Source organism: Gossypium arboreum, chromosome 9, assembly GCF_025698485.1.
Source record: "Gossypium arboreum isolate Shixiya-1 chromosome 9, ASM2569848v2, whole genome shotgun sequence".
Classification (NCBI taxonomy): Eukaryota; Viridiplantae; Streptophyta; class Magnoliopsida; order Malvales; family Malvaceae; genus Gossypium; species Gossypium arboreum.
The window spans coordinates 3,500,020-3,518,362 of record NC_069078.1 but is presented as its reverse complement, the minus strand read 5'-3'; the positions used below and the strand labels follow the sequence as shown (position 1 = coordinate 3,518,362).

Below are 18,343 nucleotides of genomic sequence, written 5' to 3'. Positions count from 1 at the left end.
AATTTTTTTAAACTTTCATAAAACTTCTAAAAGCTTTGAATTTTTTAATTAGACCTACTAAATTTTTGAAAATTCTCACTAAAAGCCTCAACGTTTTTAGTATTTTACTATACATTTATAGGACAATTATCAATCTGTGTTCCTACTTGTGGAATTTAAGAACTTCACCGATAGTGTACCAAATATTTTTTCCATTTAACAAAGGCGCCTAAGAAAGAAGAAACTTTTTTTTTCTTTTCAATTAAGTACCTCCTCCAATTTCACTTTATATTGACAAAAAAGTGAACCCTTTCTCCAAAAGGAAAAAAAATATAATATCAAGCAAAGAATTTAAATAAATTTTTGTAACTATTATTTTGTAAGAGCTTAAATCAAAATATAATATCAAGCAAAGAATTTAAATATGATTTACATTAAATGAGATTTAAACTCAAAATTTTAATTTTTAATTGATAAAATCTGTTTTATTAAGGTTAAAATGTGTATATAGTCTTTCTACTTTTCAAAAATTAAGAATTTAGCCTTTGTATTTGTATTTTTAGGAATTTAGTCCTCTACTTTTTAGGTTTTAAAACTCAGGTCCAATTGTTAGCACTGTTTTTTTTAAATTTATTTATATGACATTTTGAAATTAAAAAAAACTACTCACTTTATAGTCATGTAATTAAAAATGTTGTAATTAACTTGAACTTAACAAAAAAAATTTAACAATTGAACCTAAATTTTAAAATTTGAAAAATAGAAGAATTAAATTCCTAAAAATACAAGTACATGGACTAAATTCTAAATTTTTGAAAAGTAGAAATATAAGCATATTTTAACCTTTTATTAAATACAATAGTTACTAATTATTTTGATAAAATTTAATAAACTTATTTAATATGTTAAGTTCGAAAAGAAATACTCTTAAACATCCGTTAATAAAAACTAACTAATTAAATGCTCTTTTGCTTGTAAATTAAGAAGAATAAACAGCGATGGCAGCGTTTGTATCACTAAATTGGAAACATATTTAATGACTGTTTTTTTTTAAATAATCATCTTTTAAAAAAAAATTTGGGTTCAATAAATGAAATAATCCATTTGACAGAATGGTGACAAACGTAAGCACTATAAACTGCTCGTAAACTCTTTAATTTAACACATTAAAGACTTCGAAACGTGGTTGAGAATACATTTGTTGTTCTAAAAAAATATTTCTTATATTAACAACATCGTCTTAAGTATAGCATAAAAAAAGGTAGATCGTACTAGCATGTTGCATAATTTATAACTTCAATTATAGGTGGATTTGAGATGATCCATATACTTGGAATGTTATATGGAATAATGAGATCTTGATAACATTAACGATGTAAATTCAAATTCAGATGATGATGAACTTGGTTAAGGACTAACAAACGATGATAAGAAGAATATGTTAAATGTTAAAAGTGGTATAACCCGACAAGTATGCACTAGAAAAATTAGATAAATTGCATATGGTATTTATTTTTCTTATTATTTTTATTAGCAATCGTATTATCATCTACTATTTTAGACTAACATAATACATATGCTGATTAGATTTTAATTTTTGCTACTTGTTTAAAAATTATTTTATCATACTAATATTTTTATAGTAATTAATATTTTTAAAAATATAAATTATGTAACTGTATAATTACAAATTGTACTATCAAACATGACATAAGAAATTATGATGTAATTAACTATGTCAGCTTACCATGTGTTGTCCAAATAGACAAGTGGCAATTCTCGATTAATACCTTTTTGTCATTTGAAAGCAATTTGTTTTCTTTGAAAATGATTCGTTTTATTGCTAATAAGACTTTGACATTGTTGACAAAAGTGAAAGTTTTGGGATTTTAAGTGTGTAGGTTCGAGTTTTATTATAAATATTTATACATGTATTCTCAATTCAGATTTTATACTAGATTCAAATCTGGTCACATATGGACCTGTCCAAATTTATGTTAGTCTAGGTCGGGTTGTAATGATTAATTTTAATTGTAATTATTAAAGATGGATGACTTGTAATTGTATTTTAAAAAATGATATTATTTTATTTCTTTTTTCTTCTCACCTAAAAAGCTCAAATAAATAAATAAGAAAAGAAAATATATGGTAGGGTTAACGATTACTTCAATAGAGGAGTTGGTCTTCAATTATAATATACTTGATTGATGAAGACAAGACTGACTACAATTTTTTAAAAATTAACATTAAAATTAAAATAATTAAGTAATAAAATATTTTCTCTAAATTTAAATTACTGAGATAAATTATTTAAATAATTAAAAATCAAATTATTGTAGATCAAGAACACAATCACATAAATTTTCTTTAAATTGTATGATGATAATAAACTATGTACAACATTAAATAATTAATGCATGATTTAAACACAATATAATATAAATAATTATTAAATAACACACAAAATAAAACAAATATAACATAAATAAAATCAATATGTCAAAAATATAAATTAATAATGCATAAAATATATATTTACAGCAATAAATTTATAATTTTTAAAAATATTTAAAAGTAAGTTAAAAATATGTTATAATTACGTCATTTTATAGTTATATTGCCACCATCAAGTGAGTATATTTTATATTTTAAGATGTCGACTAATAAATTTAACAAAAAAAAGTTTAATAGTGTTAACAATTGACCTGAATTTTAAAATTTGAAAAATAGAGAGACTAAATTTTAAAATAAAAATAAAAATATTAAATTTCAAATTTAGAAAAGTATAAGGACCTATGATAGATTTTAACCTTAAAAATAACACAAAGAACTTAATTTTTTTTTCTGTTTCTTATTCTGCTTTCTTTCCTCTGAACTTCCTCACCCCATCTCCCCACATGCCATAACCAAAAAAAAAAAAAAAAAAAAACAGGAGTCAAAAATAGTGTAAGTTGGAATCATTGTGGTACAAAAAAACCATATTACCATTTTTGCTTATGACAATTTTTTCTTGTTTATGTACATTTGGTATATAAGTGTATAAAAAGTACTAGAAAATCAAATACATAATTATCCTTAAATTTATATCACTAATGATGGAATTTCTTTTAATTTTAAATAAATTTATTAATACACTAATTTAACTATTTATTATTATTAATTTTAATATGACATGCATTGTACGTAATTTTATGTATTTGTCTTTATTTTATTAAATGATATATATTTACAATTTCCAAATTTTATTTTTTCAAAACAAATCCATAAAATATTTTTCACCAAGTCAAACAAATAATGGATAAATAAAAAAACAGTTTTAAGAGTGTTTGTTTTTCACAGAATAAATAACTTAAAATAATTAAAAATAATAATATCATAATATTATATTATTTCATAATCTTCAATCTCTCACCACTTCCATTATTATTCGAATATGATTTGATATTGTCTCTTTAAAAACTATTACTTTCATGTTCCACCCTTTTAATATAATTCTACTTTATTAGTGCTAATAATCTCTTTTTTTTATCGGTAATATACCTTAACTAAATAAGTGATAATTAAGATGTTTAGAGTTTCTTTAAATAATAACTCTACTTACGTCAATAAAATTAACAGATTTTTGTTACCTCAAACTCTTTTAACTAATAATTATAATTATAATTACCATAATTTTTCTATATTTTATGTTTAGAGTTTTGTTCAGTACTAAATTTGTTTTAAATTAGCACAACTTTTTTACATCAATTTTTTAATTAATCATTGTAAATTAAACGTTAGCTTTTTAGCTAATAATTTTAAATTAAATTACAATTATTTTTAAATGTAAATTTAATAATATGATGATTTTTGTCAATTCAAAGTTTCTCTGAATTTGTGCTTTTATATATATGGATAGGTGTGTTAAAATATGCTATAAGTTTTTGTAATATTTAAAAATTAGATATTTAGTCTCTCTACTTTTAAGATTTTAAAATTTAGGTCCAATAGTTAACTTTTTTTTGTTAAATTCAGGTTAACACAATGCTATTTTTTATTTACATGGCAACTAAGTGAGTATTTTTTATTTCAAAATGTCACACCAACAAATTTAACAAAATTTTTAATATTGCTAATAATTGTATCTAAATTTTGAAATTTTAAACATAGAGATTAAATTTCTGAAAATAAAAATATAATGACTAAATTCCAAATTTTCTACAAATACAAAGACTTATAAAATATTTTAGCCCATCTGAAAACTTCCCCATACTTTTTCCTAATTGAAGAGAATTCTGCGATTTTGTAATTGATTTTAATATAAATGGATATATTGCTTTTAAAAAAATAACAAAATTGATATCGTTCAACCTCAGTAAAAAAATTTGGTAAAAAGACCTTTGGTGTTCTCTCAATTTCAATATTGAGTAAATTAGTTCCTCTTGAAAAATAGAGCAATTTAGTCCTTGATAATTTTAAAATGAGCAACTAAGGACAATTAATAACAACGTTAATATTTTTGTCAATTTAAAAAAGACTAAATTATTTAAAATTAATGAAAAATATTAACGCCATTATTAATTGTCCTTAGTTACTTATTTTTGAATTTGATTTTCATTTTTTTGAAAGAGATTAATTTACTCAATATTAAATTTAAAGGGATTAGAAAGGTGTTTTTACCAAAAACTTTATTATTCTTATTTTGAAAGTTTCACTAGTATAAAATAGTGGGAATTAAACTCCAACCTTCAAGATTTATGAGTTCAGTGCCAAGCCCTCATCTGCTCCTAATTATGGTAGCTTGGGCCAATAGTGACCCTTTTTGTGTCATTTGGGCCCCTTTCGAGATTTTGAGAATTCAAAACTCCTAAAACACTGTTTTCAGCCTAAAATTTTGTTGGTTGGGTCACCTGCAGGTTCTTTTTTTCTCTTGTGAACTTTCAAAGTGGCAATTTGGCAACAATTATTCACAATCAGATCTCTTATATATGTATATAATCCATCCTTTGCTAAAGGAACAGGAACATGGCATTTTGATGTTGTAAAAGTTGGGGGAAAAAAACTTTTTAGAAAATACAATTAATCATAGCAGTTGTATTCATGTTTGATTTTTCTTTGGTAGGATAAGATAAAAAATTTGTGGGTAAAAATCTCGTGAAGATTTTATATTAAAAGTTAAATTATATTTTATTTTTTACTAAAAATAAATAAATTAATCTATGTATTATAAATTAAAAATAATTAATTTTTATTAAAAATTTATCTATTTCTCCTTTATCCAATTTCCATATTTGAGATTATGTAATATAACTGTAAATAATCAGATAAAGTCTTAATTGGTTTAATCATGTGATGGAGAGATGTCATGCAGGTGCAATGGTGACATGCTGGGTTTAAATAAAATCCTAAAAATTTGAAGGAAAACAAAAAACACAAGTGGGAAACAGGAAAGAATAAGTAAACAAAAGCCTTAATAATGGCATTTCTGACAAATCTACCTAATAGTACTCTACAATTTTCTACAGTTAATAAATTTCTGGAAATTATTAGGTGTTTTGTTTTTGTGAGGGGAAATAGCTACTTAGCATCTGCCATTTGGTCCTACTTGCTCCCTGTATATGCACATTGCACTAATTATTATACACTTTTTTTTCTAAAATTAATAACCAAAATTATCATTAACATATTATTTTTATTGAATTTTATAAATATATTGAACTAATTCCAGAAAAAAAAAACTGATTTTTTTCCATTTCTTTTATTTTTTTAATTCAAGAAATTCTAAGTTTAAATAAAAGTTCATAAAAAGTGGAATGTCACTAGCAATGGCTAGCAAATGTGTATGAATGATTTGTTTAAGGGTGCATTTTTTGCTTGTAGAATTTGATTGTTTGTTGAGGCTTTAACCACCAAAATAATTGATTATTTGTAGGGCTATGTGCCCCATGTGGTAGGTACCTAATCTAGGTTTTCTTGACATGGTTAAAATGATGAAACACCATAATCAGTTAAATCCCTACTCTAACACTGCAAGCATTATTGAAAGATTGAATTTAGTTGGTTTGAAGTTATTTTCAATATTTACATTCATTATTTTATCGTTTTTTAATCATATAGTCGCATTGATCTCTGCTTATAAGAATGAGGCATATTTCATGATTAGTTTTTTTTTATTTGAAAAGCTTTAGTAACAAAGAAATTAGTCATTACTATCGGTAATGGATATCTTAGTTTTAAAAGAAGAGATAAACAACAAATTTCATCAAATTTCAATAAAAGTACTATGCAAGCCCCCGTACAAAAAGTCAAATTACATTTTATTCCTCTACTAAAAAATGAGTAAATAAATCTATGTATGTTAGATCAAAGAACAAATTGGTTATTTCTGTTAAAAAATTAATCCACTTGTATTGTTAAAAACCAACATAACCAGACAATGATACATGGCGTGCCACATGTACCTCATGCTAAAATATATGGATGAATTTTTAACAGAAGAAATAGTTTGCTTTTTAACCTAACATATAATGACTAATTAACTTATTTTTTAAATAAATGGAACAAAATACAATATAACCCCTAATATAAAACTGTTGGTATTACTTTTACCTTAAATATCCACCATTATTTGCAAACTTTGCTAACAGCTGTCCTTACATTTTAATGGTGGGGAATCCATTGTTTTGGTCTAATGTTGGGTGTTTTGAAATTATGATTATAAGTTGTCCTACAATCTTACAACATAAAATTGAATACAAAGAAATGTATGAAAACACCATTTCATTGAACTTTTTTTAGCTTGCTTAAGAATGCTTTCTACTCTTTTTCCATTTCATGTGAATTAATAATGAGCTTCTGACACATGCTTTATTCCTTAATGTTAATATGTTTTGCTTGGAATAAATTATAATGCAACACATTTATTGTACTTAAAGATATAAAGATTAGTATTTTATGGGAAATATTAACCAATTTTAGTGATATTGATTAAATTAATATTTAGAAAAAAATGTGTTTCTATAATTCAATAAAATAACAAATTATATTTTTTGTAAATTAAAAATTAAATAATTTTAAGCATTTAAAAATATGAATTGACCGAATTTCATTGTAAAGAATAAATAAATGAAAAATGGTTCATAAAGCAATATAATCATAAATTTTGAAATTAGAATTGTTGATTTTTTTAAGTTAAGAAATTTGTTAATGAAAGATGAAGATTTCTGTCGATCTAGATCATTTTCTTATTGAATTTTTCTTCTTGAAAATTTAATTATAAATCGATAAATAAAACAATTTATTTATAAATATTCACCAAAATCCAGTTCCTCATTGAATATAAGCAAATCTTCCTATATATAAACGTAATATTAAGATACAATTAATGTGAATATTTTATTCCTCAAAATTAATCTTCGAACATGTCTTTAATAAATAGTAGACTAGTAAAAATTTTTCATGACATCAAACTCTCTGATTGAAAGTCTTGATACAATCTTTACTTAGCTTGATTCTTACATGATATGTCTTCACTAATGGGCTACCAAAATTCTTTAAAAGACAAACATTTAAAAGCTCCAAATGGTTTGGGTCAAAATATGACAATCAAATAATGTAAATTAAAATGAGATGTGAAATGTTACTTTAGTTGCAACTAAGCTTGTATCTAACTTTTGTAATTGGCATTAACATATATAATTATTCAATTTTCACCTATATTTATTTATTTAATAATTAAGTAATTGCATTTATTATACATTAATATAATTAGTACAAATATTAAAGTAATAAAGTTTTATATATCTAGTCTTTTAGGCTATTCAATTAACTCCATTTCTCGAAAGGCTAAATTTGTTCTTTGAATTATTAAAAAAATACTTTTGGGTTTTGGGTTTTGGCCCAAAGTACTCTAATTTGGATCGAATAGACCAGCTTTACAGCAACCACTTTCTCTAAAGCCCGGCCCGGGTTAGTTGGGCTCATCGGGTGGATGGGATAGGTTTAGAAATTGGAATGACTTTAGAAAAAAATTTAAAAAGAAAATTTATGAATTTTTTTTTTAAAAAAATGATGGATCAAAAAGCCTGCAAGTAAAAGAAAAAAAAAAGTTAAAAAGTTTAACATAACCCATTTGAAAGGTTACTTTGTCTAATGTGGGCTTCTTTATTGGGCCTAAACAAATTTGATTTGCTTTTCTATGCATTTTTTTTTATAAACTGAATTCAAAATGTGAGCATTAGGTAGTGAGTTTGGATGGGCGGTAGGGCACAATACGATACGATGCGATGCGTTTAATTTATTTTTTATCTCACGCTATAGTGTCGCTACAATATCTAATTTCATCACCACGTTGTTTTTACATTGACTGTAGGTAAACACATCATCCATCCAAACTCACCCTTAATTAACATCGAAACTTGTAATTGTGGAATCTTTATAAATTTATGAAGTTGCCGAATGGTTTTTTCTTTTAAAAAAAATCTCATAAAATTGATTGTAAATTAATTATGGTTAAAATATGTCATGAGTCACTTCACTTTTCATGAGTTTGGAATTTAGTTTCTTTAATTTTCTTTTAGGAATTTAGTCTCTATACTTTAAGATTTCACAATTCAAGTTTAATTGTTAATGTTGTTAATTTTTTTATTAAATTTATTGATTTGACATTTTAAAATAAAAAGTACTCACTTAATAGCCATGTAGCTAAAAAAATAATGTCATGAAAACATGAATTTAACAAATAATAGTATTAACAATTAGATCTAAATTTTGGAATCTGAAAACTAAGGCTAATTTCATAATAAAAAATTACAAGGGTTAAATTCCAAATTTAAAAAGAGCACATAGACTTATTAGATATTTTAGCCATTATGGATCCAACATTGTAGTTTGGACTGCAACAACATACGTAGATTGTTACTGTAATGAAGTTTATTGTAATTACCTTACAGTGCGGCTGTGATTTTGTATCGCAGGAGTCGAGCCTCAACTTGACCATGTCGTCCAAAGAACATTTAAGGGTCTAATGACCCAATCACATTGCCATTGCAGCTGCAATTTTACTTCCTTATGGACTACTATCTGTAAATTATCCTTGATCTGCTGTTAGCTCTCTTATTAGTAATGAAGTTGATTATAGTTGATCCACGGTGCCAAAACAACATTGTTGGATAAAAGTTGAGCCTCGACTAGACTATATCATCCAAAGAGCACTTGAGAGTTTACAATCGTCCTAAATATCTTAAGCTAGTGTCCTAGTCACAGTGTGGTTATAATTAAAATTTTACTTCATTGTAAACTACCCTTTATAAAGTCCTTCATTTGGTGTCGATCCTAGAAATGAAATCTTGAAATTAAAGTTTGGATAAAGCAACATTTAACCCTTGAATTTATCGACTATTTCCAACTTCATCCCTAAACTTTTTTTCTGTCCACATTAATCCCTAAACTTGAATTTTGTTAAACAAATTAGTTCAAAATTTTTATGTTACTTTTTTTCAACCTATGAAAAGTTTTTTTTAATTAATTAATTTTCAATTTCTTTACCCCTCTCACTATCCCTCCCCCTCTCTCTCTCTCAATGCTTCAAAACTTATGGGTTATCTTATTCTTCATTAATCTTCAAAGCCAAAACCTAGTTATCACCCTCCAGTTTGAACGTACCAATGTCTTCCACTCCTTCAATAACACCCCAAAATTTTTAGTAAAGTAATTGGTATTGTTTCTGGATTGAATTTAGTGAGAAAATTCAAAAGCAAGTGCATTAAATGAAGTTTTAAGAAAATAATTACATATTTGGAGAAGAAAATTTTAGTGAGTAAGAGCATGTACTTGAGATAGTGGGAAAAAGGATTAAATTGGAAGAGTTGGAAAAGTGTTAGGATTAAAATATAGTTTGACCAAAGAGAAAAAAAATGAGTTAAAATGATTATCGGGTACGAAGATGATGTGGAATATTTATTAGTGTCAGGGAAGTCTGAACTAAATTGAGTAAAGCGAATCGTATTTTTTTATTTTTCCAAAAGAGCATAAATGAAAATATTTACATGAGCAAGTAGTAATTATGAGTAATAAGTATGAATTATGAAAAAATTGATGTGTTAAGTTCCATGAATAGAAATGAAGAAAGGTAATAAGTGACAAGGGGTAAAAGTATAATTTTTCATAAAAAGGGTATCTCGATCATTTCATGGGATTGTGCTTGAGGTATTAGAATGATGAGATATTAAATTGTTGGTTTTAATTGTGGCAATTGTATGATATAAAAACCAACGATTAAATGTGGATCACATGTTACTTGCCAATGGTAATGGCCACTACAGCTATAACTACAACAAGTTACTTGCCATGTTTGAAGTTGGTAATTTTTTAAACAAAATCTTTGAGCTATGATCGATGTTGATATTAAGGACTTATTTAAGACCATCTATGAATATCAATCCATTTTGAGAAATTTATCTTGTGGATTGGATTGGATCGAATCAAGCATTCTAATCTCTTAGATTGTGGAGTGGGAAGAGCTTTGATCCAAGAGTTGTCTAGACATGATATTGAATAGAAGGATAATTTCACTTCGAGGGCCTTCTAGACTTGATCTTGAGTAACATATTTAACCTCCTTTCTTTCGGTGGAATAAGATCAAATACAAGCTTTCTTCAGAACTAATGCAACATTTTCTAGAATTTCTTCGAGCTCTCCAAATTCTTCCTAGATTCTTCAAAATCTTCTCTTTGGGCTTTGATTTATGAACTTATAGACTTTTAAACTTGTGAACTTATGAAAATGTGTTGAATGACTTGAAGACGACCTCTTTTATAATGCCAATCACTTGAGTAAAAGATAACTGGGATGTAAACTTTCATTTGGAATGATCCACAAAGATTAAACTATTTTATTTATTGCCTATTTTTTATTAATTTAATTAATTAGAGATAAAATAATAATTTAATATTATCACTTAATTATTTTGATTTAATTAGTGATAATATATTTTTATTATTTATCTCTTAATTAACACAAATATGATGTCATCATGTTCACTCATAGTATTTTAAGATGGACATGTAATAATTTCGACTTGACATGTGACACTTTATAATTAGTCTAATAATTTCATCGCTCACGATAATGTATAATTTTTGTTTTATTTTTTCAAATCAACGATAAAAATTAAAAATGAATTGAAAATAAGAAACAAACAATAAAAGAACAAAAGTGTCAATCAAAGAAAGCCTAACGTTTTAAGGATTTAGTTTGAAAACATAAATTAAAAGAGGAACTAAGACAATTGTTCATGTTTAGACATTCATTCGTACAAATAGCAAATAAATATAGAGTAAAGTATAAAAATTCTCACTCAATTATACAATTTATTCTATTTTAGTCACTCAACTATTATATTTTCCCGATTTAGTCACTTATTTTTTTGAAATTAAATATTTTAGTCACTATCGAGTTAGCTGCAATTAGATGGGTGACAAAAAGTTGATGTGAGCATTTTTTATTAGTCTAATAATAAATTTAGCTCTGTAATGTTTATACATTCTATTAATTTTATCCTAAATCTAAAAAATTTAACAAAGTTAGCCCTTAATGTTTACAAAATTAATACTGCCCTCCAATGTTAAGATTCAAAAAAAATTAAGGAACAACACAACTTTGAAATTACATGAAGAAATCAATTTTGTGTTTTTCCTTAAAATTCATTGTATAAAATACAAAACACAAATTTGTTTATAGGTTTGGATGAGTTTAGACCAACTCACAAGCTTGTTCTATTGTTTAAATAATATTAGAATATTAAAATAGTTAAATTAATAAAGGATCAACGGTAACTTATGTAACGTGTCTCTGAATCGACGCTTGTTCATTTTTAAGAGCTGTCTCAGTGTTTTGGAAACGAGTTTCAGATACCGCTATGAATTTCGTTAGCATCCCCTCAAGGTTCAGCTTCTTTTCCTGCTGGTAAGGTGGTTGTTGAAAGCCTGGGGGATGTTGTGGCCGTTGATTTCCTTGGCCACCCCACGAGAAGTTGAGATGATTCATCCAACCTGCATTATAAGTGCTACTCTATGAGTTATTTTGAGATCTAGAATTATTATTACCCATTTATTGAACTTGTTCCTCCTCAGTGCCGAGGTTGAAGGGTGAATAATTTGGGTTGTGCATTCCTCCATTTGAATCACACCTCATCACTGGATGTACCTCAGTAGAACCATATAAACCATTAATCTTTTTATTCAGAAGTTCTACCTGGTTTGATAGCATAGTGACTGCGTCGAGGTTGAAAACACCAACTGCTTTTGTCGGCTTTGTTCTCATGACTTGCCACTGATAATTATTCAATGAAATCTCTTTAATAAATTCATAAGCCTCTTCAGGTGTTTTGTTGTTTAATGTTCCACCAGCGGCTGCGTCGATTAGTTACCTTGTTGAGGGGTTTACACCGTTGTAAAACGTCTAAACCTGCAACCATAAGGGTAACCTATGGTGAGGGCACCTTCTCAAAAAATCCTTGTATCTCTTCCATGTATCATAAAGAGTTTCTAAATCCATCTGCACAAAAGAAGAGATATCATTCCTTAGTTTAGCCGGTGAAAAATATTAAAGTAAAAAAATTTCGATCATTTGTTCCCAAGTAGTGATTGACCCTCGTGGTAACTAGTTCAACAATTGTTTAGCCTTATTCCTTAATGAAAAGGGGAATAACCAAAGTCGAATGGCATCATCAGAAACGCCATTGATTTTAAATGTGTCGCAGAGTTCCAGAAAATTTGCTAAATGAGTGTTTGGATCCTCGTCCTGCAAACCATCAAGCTGAACAAACTGTTGTATCATTTGAATCGTGTTAGGTTTCAGTTCAAAATTATTTACAGTAACAGTAGGTTTAACTATACTCGATTCAGTTCCTGTTAAGTTAGGTTTAGCATAATCATACATAGTACGAGGAGCAGGACTCTGATTTACTGGATCAGCAACAATTGCAAGAGGTAGCGGATTTTCCTAATTTTCAGCCATCTCCTCAGTTGTGGTGTGAATATCGTCCTCTCGCTCTTCCTCTATGTATTTTAGGCTTCGTCTTATTTCTCTTCGGTTTTTGTGAGTTGTGCTTTCGATCTCACTATAAAAAAGGAATGGTCATGACGGGTTTCTTCTAGTAATAAACTATAAAAACCTGCCAGAAGTAAATAAAAGAAAATTAGTAATATAAACAAAATTTAAATAAAATTTAAATTGCAATAAAATAAATGGCTAAAGTAATAAAAATTAAGTGTTAGTCCCCAGTAACGACGCCAAAAACTTGATGGTCGTGAAACTAACTAATAATTCAACTTAAGGCAAGCGCACCTATCGAACAGTAGTATAGTTATGGTGAGATCGGAATATCGTATCCAAGAGAACTAAAAGTACAAGTAGTTACTCTCATTTTATTATCTAGCCTAAGAATTTAAGGGTGTTTTTAAACTAAACTAATTTTCTAATTTATCTAAGATCACGACAGAGGCGAAAGTTGGAAAATACTTTAGGAAAACCAATTGAAAAGATAATACCCAAGAAAGAATCCACCTAGACTTCACTTATTACCTTTGACTTGGACAATTTATTCACTTGACTTATTCTGTAGTAATCCCTAATTTATGTTAATATCTCTCTCAAGACTAAGAACAACTGACTCTAGGTTGATTAAATGAAATCTCTTTCTAATTAAAACCCCTATTGTCGGATTAACTCGATCTATGGATTCACTTATTAGATTTGACTCTAATCCGGTAGATTTATGTCATCCTATCTCTAGGATTGCATTCAACTTTGCTTAATTATGAATGATCTACTCTTAGACAGGGACTTTTGCTCCACTGAATAAGCACATCAAAAACTTGAATTAATACCTTGGAATATTAAAATAAGGATTAAACACACAATTAAGAATAATAACAAGTATTATCATATAAATCAAAGAATAATAAGATTCGTCACAGGGTTCATCTCCCTTAGGTATTTAGGGAGTTTAGTTCATAATAATAATGGGAAACATCTCAAAGTTTGGAAAACAACAAAACATAAAGAAAGCCCAAGAACTTCTAGGAAATTGGATGGAAATCTTCAGTCTTGATGTAGATCCTTGTTCCGAGGTGATTCCGATGGCTAATCGCGAGTATTTTCTGCCTCTCACTCTGTGTGTCCATTTTAATCCTCTTCTAGGGTGTTTATATAGGCTTTAGAATGATTCAAAACCCTCAAAAGTGCCCTTTTTTTCCGAATAGAACTAGTTTTGGGCTCGGCAGGGGCACGGCCGTGTGCCATGCCTGTGTGAAGGTGCTCAGGCCGTGTGCAATATGAAGTTGGTTCTTAGTCGACATGGCCATGTCACACAGGCGTGCGGTATACCCGTGTGTCACACACGGGCGTGTGGATCACCCGTATGGAAGTGCCTAGGCTGTGTGAATGTAATAGCCTGAATTTCAACGATGTCGAAAATAGTGGTTCGAGACCATCAAATCTGACAAATGAACTCGTAGATTATATTATTTAATATTTACGAGCCAAATGTAGTTTTTAAAAGATTTTTGGAATAGTAAATTGTGTTTTATAAAGATTTATTTGGTCAAAAAATTGAGAAAAAGAGGTATCAAGATCTCGATGTTATAAACCGAGCCATAAATATTTTTATAAATATTTATGGAATGTCAATAAGGTAGTATTAAAATTTCGTTAGAAAATTTTGACGTTTGGGTGGTCAATTAAATAAAAAGGATTAAACTGGAAAATGTGTAAAAGTTGCTAAAAGGATTAAATAGCTCAATTGTCAAATGAGGAAGGACCTAAAGTGAAAATAAGCCCAAAGGAGATATTTTGGGTGGCAATAGCTAAGAAAAATCAGGAAATGGGTGAAATAAGGGCAAAATTGGAAAATTGCCAAAATTAGCTAAATAAAAATGGGACTAAATTGGAATATCTAGAATTCTCTTCATTTCTCTTCATATTCATAAGCTGAAAAATAGCCATGGAAGAGGGTTCAAGCTGGTTTTCATGCTCTAACTTCATGTAAGTTTAACTTTCTCCTTGAAATTTCTATGTTTTTGGAATTTTACAATTGGGTCCAACTTACTATTTCATTAGTTTTTGATTCCATGGCTAATTTTTAAAGTTTTTATGGATGAGTGCTGAAATAATATGATGAATAATCATAGAATTGAAGCTTTAATTTTGGTATATGATGATTTTATCAAGTAAAATTGATGGAAATTCATTTTAGGACCTAATTAACAAAGAGTTTGGAATTAATGTCTAATGCTAAAGTTCTGATTTTTATGGGTTATGAAGAAGTTTAAAATGATAGACTAAAGTATTAATTGAGAAAAATTAGCTCAATTGAGGGGTTCATTGAGCAAGGACTGAATTGTATAAACTGTGAAATTTGGGGCAAAATGGAAATCAATATTTTTCACTAAAACTGTTTTGGACAGCAGCAGTAGTGTAATTTTGAAAAATCACCAAAAATTGTATAAATCGAACTAGAGGATGATAAAATATGAAATTAAAGCTTATTAAGTCTAGTTTCTTATAAAAGAAACGATGTAAGCAATGGAATTGTGAATCATGAGATATAATAAATTTTATGAGACAAGGTCAGAATGATTTCCGGTTCCCCTGTTTTGAATTTGGAAAATCATAAAAAAATTGGAGAAAAATAATTAGAGGCTTAAATTTATATGTTTAGAATCCTTAATGAGCCTATTTTCCATAGAAACAAACGAAAACATCATTTGAATCTTGTACGAGGATATAATTAATTTTTAGTGAAGAAGAGTCGGAACTGTTGATGCAATGAGAACAGGGGTAACTTTAAAGAATAAACTGTACTTATTGGCTAAACCAAAAATTCTTAAAATTTTATGGTAAGAAGATAAATGAGTATAGTTTTAGGAAAATTATCGGATCTTAATTTGGAGTTATATAGCTCCAGATATAAATAATTCAGTGACTATGACATGCATTTTACAGACTTGAATATTCATAAAAGTAAATAATAAAGATTATAGATAATGTTACTTACAAGTGTGTTATATACATTAAGGATGTGGAATGGAGAGGAGGAGGAGGAAAATATATATGAATATCCAGCTAGCATAGCTAATTTGCATGTTTTAGGCTTAATGACTAAATTGAATACAAGTAAAACTTCAGGGGATAATTTTGTAAAAATGTCAAAAATGACCAAATTGAAGGGAATGAATTTTTTTTATTATCTAAATTAATAAATTGAATGAAATTTTCAATTTAAGATCGGGTGAAAATTGGGAAAATGGTAAATTACCAAAATGCCCCTTAATCTTGATATTTCTGCAATTTCGCCAAATAAGTTCGTGTAACTTGAATTATATTCTTAAATTCTTGAAATGCATGTTTTTTATATGAATATGATTTGAATGTTCATTATATGGAAATTTATGAAACATTGACATATTTGAAAAAAAAAAAGGGAAAAAAATCCCGGTTGAATGGAAGGAAAATTCGATGGATCTCTGAAAAGGAATTAACGGTAAAAAGGATCTAGCCCGGACGGGTGATCCTATCATGATATAGCCCTCCCGAAGAATATGTGGAAAATGGATTTAGCCGGACGGTAATCCGATTAGGTCTCAATTTAGCTTTGACTGTAATTCAGATCCAAGCTCATTAGAGTAATTGTCGTTGCAGGGGATTTAGCCTGGACTGGTAATCCCGACAATACTCTATGAGTTTATATTACAGGGGATTTAGCCTGGATTGGTAATCCCACTGTAAGGATGAGGTTCGCGGGAGTGTGCTCTCTGATATGGAATGTGTAAGACCATGGTTGAAAGATACCATGGCAACCTGATATGAAATGTGTAAGACCATGGCTGAAAGATACCATGGCAACGTGATATGAAATGAATAAGACCATGGTTGAAAGATACCATGACAACCTGATATGAAATGTGTAAGACCATGGTTGAAAGATACCATGGTAACGTGATATGAAATGAATAAGACCATGGTTGAAAGATACCATGGCAACCTGATATGAAATGAGTAAGACCATGGTTGAAAGATACCATGGCAACATGACGGGAAAATGAATAAGACCATGGTTGAAAGATACCATGGCAACGTGATATGAAATGTGTAAGACCATGGTTGAAAGATACCATGGCAACATGATATGAAATGAATAAGACCATGGTTGAAAGATACCATGGCAACCTGACATGAAATGAGTAAGACCATGGTTGAAAGATACCATGGCAACATGACGGGAAAATGAATAAGACCATGGTTGAAAGATACCATGGCAACATGACAGAAAGCGAGTAAAACCATAGTTGAAAGATACTATGACATCATGTCGAAGATAAATAAGATCGAGGAAGAGAAACGCCAAGATATCTATTGAACAATCGATATTCAGGTAATATGTATCAGATGGAATGGTTATATGAAATGGTTGTGTGAAATGTTTACGAAATTGGTCATATGGAAATATATGTACAAAATAGTTGTATGAAATAATTAAGAATATAGATAAATGAAATAAGTATAGGTACATGGAATTTAATTTATGTTAAGTTTAATACTAACTATTACCGAAATAAATATATACAAGATATAACGAAATGATGGTGCATGAAATATTGATATAACGAAATGAATGATATATGCTTATGAAGAAATGGTAAGAGAATAATATATTTTGTGACATGTACATATATAATTATCTTTGATATGTTGATACAAGGAAATTATGTAAGTTGAAACTATTATTAAACTCAAGTGTGATATGTTGAGAAAATAGGTATATCAATGTTGAATTTATATGAAATATGTGCAAGTATACTAACAATGTTGTTGTTTGACGCTTAGACAAGTGTCAAGCTATTGATTGAATGGTAACATGTTAAATTATAAGGAGCATTGAAATGGTAAGTACTTAGATGAAAATATAATTTAAGATTTTGAGAAATTTTTTATGATCTCGATTTTATTCCAGTTGGTTTCTAATGTATGTTTTGGGCTTCGAGGGCCCAATAGAGAGACGTTATGATTATTTCAAAATATGAATAATAAATGACTCAAAATTATCTGAAAATGTTCAGTAAACTCCGGTAATGCGTCGTACCCTATTCCGGCAATTAATATGGGTAGGGGGTGTTACAGTGAAACACTGATTTAAGCCCAATTTATCCGTTTTTGGCCTGTTTCTTGCTCTTTTCACCTTCCTATGCTTACCTAAGTATAAAATAAGAATTTAAAGGATTAGGAGCATCAAATTCAATGAAATCAAGGAAAAATCATCCATAAATATGCCAAGCATGGGGTAAAAATATGTATAAATTACTGTTTATCATAAACACATTAATTA

General features: G+C 28.1%; 1 non-coding gene across 1 annotated transcript; it reads left to right on the top strand.

Annotated features, from left to right (window-relative positions):
• Positions 1-12,439: 12,439 nt before the first annotated feature.
• Positions 12,440-12,546, top strand: LOC128281351 (small nucleolar RNA R71). Its single transcript, XR_008271559.1, has one exon. It is a non-coding gene; the product is annotated as a small nucleolar RNA R71 (small nucleolar RNA).
• Positions 12,547-18,343: the final 5,797 nt, after the last annotated feature.